The sequence below is a fragment of the Chlorocebus sabaeus genome, chromosome 17, assembly GCF_047675955.1.
Source record: "Chlorocebus sabaeus isolate Y175 chromosome 17, mChlSab1.0.hap1, whole genome shotgun sequence".
NCBI classification, from domain to species: Eukaryota; Metazoa; Chordata; class Mammalia; order Primates; family Cercopithecidae; genus Chlorocebus; species Chlorocebus sabaeus.
Window position 1 is genome coordinate 28,395,861 of NC_132920.1, and position 4,678 is coordinate 28,400,538.

At 44.9% G+C, this 4,678-nt stretch overlaps 1 non-coding gene across 1 annotated transcript; it reads right to left on the minus strand.

Annotated features, from left to right (window-relative positions):
* Positions 1 to 2,088: 2,088 nt before the first annotated feature.
* On the minus strand, positions 2,089 to 2,160 carry TRNAA-CGC (transfer RNA alanine (anticodon CGC)). The gene has a single exon. It is a non-coding gene; the product is annotated as a tRNA-Ala (tRNA).
* Between the last annotated feature and the right edge of the window lie 2,518 nt (positions 2,161 to 4,678).

The window sequence follows — 4,678 nt, forward strand, 5'->3', positions numbered from 1 at the left end:
CCCCTCTCTCCAATCACCCATCCCTTCACCCTTCCCCTTCTGAGCTCCTCACTGCCTCCTCCTAGGCGACGACTTACCAATAACTCAGCCCACTCCATCCAGCTTGAATTCTTGATTTTCCAGGCCAGGATTTCCCAAATCTGCCGGATTTCGAATCTAGGGAGCTTTCTAAATGATGTAACTTACTGCCCGGCCTCGCCTAGACCGTGTTTTCGGTCGTCATCCAAAACTCATGTCTGGGTTGACTGTCACACAAAACGGTGGCAAGAGGATGACAGACGCTCACCAGACGTACAAAGTGTTAGTTCCTTGTATAGATCGTGCCCCAGTCCACACACCTCCCTCGTCCTCTCCTGATTCCGGAGAGAATCCCATCTGAAAGAGGCTCTGCATCCGACGGCAGCATTCTTCCCCCTCCTCCCTACCCCGCCCACTCTCTTTCAGATCAGAGCTTCCGCGATGGAAAAGCCGCTGCCGGTCCCGGCCGTGTAACCACCCCAGGTTTGCCAGACACACGCTGTCGCTCTGCATTTCAGGCCAGGTTTTGTGAATTCTTTACGCTTCTGTTTTACATCCTCCATAAGGACCTAAAGTTCCCCAAGCAGCATTTAACTTGACTTCTTTGATTTTCTTTCTTTTTTTTTTTTTTTTTTTTTTTTTTTTTTTGAGACGGAGTCTCGCTCTGTCACCCAGGCTGGAGTGCAGTGTCTGGATCTCGGCTCACTGCAAGCTCGGCCTCCCGGGTTTACTCCATTCTCCTGGCTCAGCCTCCCGAGTAGCTGGGACTACAGGCGCCCGCCACCTCGCACGGCTAGTTTTTTTGTATTTTTTAGTAGAGACTGGGTTTCACCATGTTAGCCAGGATGGTCTCGATCTCCTGACCTCGTGATCCGTCCGTCTTGGCCTCCCAAAGTGCTGGGATTACAGGCTTGAGCCACCGCGCCCGGCTGATTTTCTTTTGGTGTTACCTTTGGTGTACTTAGGCAGAAGAAAAAAGTTGAGAGAAAGGGGCAACTTGAAGAGGCAAGAAAATGCTTCATTCCTGGGGCTTTGTGAATGGAAGTGCTCGCCAGGGAGTCGGCTATGGAGCGGACCTTGGAGCAAGCTGACAGGTAGGAAGATGTGGGAAGCAGAACAATGAATCCCAGGGTCCAAAATCAGTCTAAGGCCAAGTTTTATTATGGTTTCCATAAATCTGTATCAATGCATTTCCAGTCTTCCTGCTACCCTCACTTCAAAGGCCTTTTCCCTAGACACGGGAAAATACAGAGCTCCAGATGTAAACTCTCTGCAGAATTCCAACTTTTTCACTTTTTGTCCCCCGCTTTGATAAGTGAACTAGCATCCAAAAGGAAACAGAAATGGAACTGATTTTGGTACATTCCTCCAGTGCAGGACTATGCTGAGAAACAAAGTAGTTCTTCCGTCTTATCATTTTTACTGGCCCCTTGTTTATACGGCCAGTGTTTATTTTAGGAAACTCAAGAAACTTAGGCATCTGTCTGTGCTTAAACTGTTCCCCACCCGCCACCACACACACACACACACACACACACACACACACACTGCCCCTTTGGCGGCATCTACCGCAGGAATCTTTGGTGTGTTGTTAACTCATAAAATCTACTTTATGATTGTACAACTGTAAACACAAGAAACTTGAGTTTTCAGAAGGCAAGTGTAAGAAATGTAGTGAAGAAGAAATTTTAACCCATCACCCACTAATACTCTTGCAATTTTATTTCAACTAAGTGTTTTCTATCACACAGCTGTCAAAATCTTCAAAGAGAATCTATTTACTGTCTACCAGATTCATCACTCTGCCAAAATCCGGCGTCAAGAAGAAAACCTTTAACACTTTAAGCCTAAGCCCCTACCAAATCAAACTCTCCCTGCATGCTGATAGCATCTGGTCCTCAAACTTGCAAATGTGTTTCAAAGTTCACATTGGCAAGCTCCGCGTTCCTTAAGAGACGCGGTTTGGGTTATCCAAGTTTTTCCAATCACTCACCAAAAAGACCTGAGATCTCTTTCCTCCAAGTAAATGGAGGTCCGTAATGAAAGAGGACGGATTGGCCAAATGAAGAGTGGAGGCACCAGGGATTGAACCAGGGACCTCATACATGCGAAGCACGCACTCTACCACTGAGCTACACCCCCTGACTGTTGAAGCGCCTGGGTTCTTTTATAAAATGTTATTGCTATTTTTCTTGTTGGTTTTGCTTTGTTTTATTAAAGTTTTTAAATTTAAGAGTTAGCTAGAGGAAGTCTAATTTCATTTCATTTATTTATTTTAATTTCATTATCTCCGAAGATTTAATTTCATTATCTCCGAAGCTCCAAGACTGGATACTGTGTAGTGGCTTCATTAAACGAGTAACAGAAGGTAGTCTCAATAGCACCGTTTTCGATTCTAGGACCTTCCCATTCCTGGTAGCTTGCTCCAAGGTCCACCCAACAGCGACTCGGTGAGAGTTGCTTGCCCCCACCAGGATAGTCCTGAGAAAGTCTCAAGTCTCCGACATGTGTAGCAGCGATAATGACTCAGAAAAAAGTGCGCCCGGAGGTAGCCGCCAGCTTTCGCTGAACTTCACACCATGCTGGGTCGGAGGCTCTGCCAACATCCATTTTCCAGCTTTTTTCGTGCGTCCCAGGTTCTGAGATTGTCCTGCTCTGATTCCACACTCCATCTCTATTTCTCGCTTGACGATTATTGTATACACAAAGGGGTTTTAAAACAGCGACTTCAAAACTCCATCAACTTTAAATGGAGTGACGTATTCCCTCCCACCCAGACTTAGGGAATAAACAGGGCAAGTCCGGACGCAGGGCAGCGGAATTTCCAAATGCCTTTCTTTTGAGAACTCACGGACACAAGGAGGAATTCTGCTATATATGTACATATTTGAAAGAAAAAAGTCAGAGGCCCAGAAACCTTCAAGCAGTGCCACCTGGGAATTGGAAAATGCGAGGAGGTCCTGGATATGGCAAAACAAATAAAATTGAATTGTCTGGGAATGAGCTTTGTTCACGCGAAGATTTCAGCTTAGCGTATTGAAGAGGTGGCCTGCCCCTCCACACCTGTGGGCGTTTCTCGTTAGGTGAAACGACAGACTTGAGAAAAGAAATGAGACACAGAGACAAAGTATAGAGAAAGAAAAAGTGGGCCCAGGGGACCAGCGCTCAGCTTACAGAGGACCCACACCTCCACCGGTCTCTGAGTTCCCTTAGTATTTATTGATAATTATCTTTACTATCTTAAAGATAAGGGAGTGGCAGGACAATAGGATCATCGAAGGGAGAAAATTAGCAGTAAGACATATGGACAAAGATCTCTGTGACATGAATAAGTTCAAAGGAAAATGCTGTGCCTTGATACGCATATGCAAACATCTCCACAAACCTCTTAGCAGCATTGCGCCAGCAAGTCCCGCCAGCAAGTCCCACCTTATGCCTAAGGTGGTTTTCTCCTATCTCAGTAAACAGAGCATACAATCGGGTCTCACATCGAGATGTTTCATTGCCCAGGGACGGGCAGGATTTTTAACCAGCAAGCTGCCTTCAGGCACTTGTTTAACAAAGACACATCCTGCACAGCCCAAAATCCATTAAACCTTGAGTCACCACAGCACATGTCTCTTGCAAGGACAAGGTTGGGAGTAGGGTCACAGATTAACAGCATCTCAAATACAGAACAAAATGGAGTCTCTTATGTCTACTTCTTTCTATATAGACACAGTAACAGGCTGATCTCTCTTTCTTTTCCCCACAGCATATAAGGCCAAGGATGTACATATTCACGTCAAAGTCTTGGCTGCTTCTTTATCCGAGAGCTGTTGTGTAACACTGATGCACGTTATATCAAGCAAATTTTCCTTTAAAGACTCAGAATACTGAAAAAAGTGTTCACTGGCAAAGGCAAGGAACATTGAAGGCACCCAATTTTGATTCTCCTCGCCTTAGCCTTCTAGAAGATTTCCTTGAAAAGTGAGTGCAGGAGGATGTATGTGGTCAGGCAACGTGCTGCTGAAACAAATCATTGATTTCGAACTCTGAGAAGGGATCTGGGAGTTTTAGACCTTTAATCGGGGGCTCTTCCAACTGAGTAACGTCAGTTATACCTCTACCTTCACTGACAGTAGTAATTATCTCAACTATTAAGTTTTGAAAGCACTGCATTCTTTGAGAGATATCTTTCCCTTGATTCCTCACTCAGAAGTTGGATCAATAACTCGCCACATTTGGTAACTGATTGGAACTACTGCCATCTGTGTCCACGGAAGAAAAGTGAGGGGAGAGAAAATGCGTGAGTTTTGGCTCCTCAGGCTTCACACAGGAACAATGACAAAAAGACTTGTTAACAAAGATTACTAAAGGGCCTTTTTTTCTTTTCCTTGATCCTTCTTTTCATGGTTGTTCCTCAGGAAACTGTGTAATGAAACGAAAATAATGTGAGCTTACTCATGAGGTGGAGACATGATTGTTCCTCTCCTTTCAGGAGATCCTGAGTGAGGGGGATGTTTCTCTCTCAGTTCTTCTTGTCTTACTTATGCTGATTCAACTGGGGTGTATTATTTAAGTACCGCTTTGAAGAAGTAAAAGAAAAGCAGTATTGAAGGAATTAACCTGGACTTACCTGCATGTTTAGCCAGTGCTCTACCACCAAGCTATTTATACC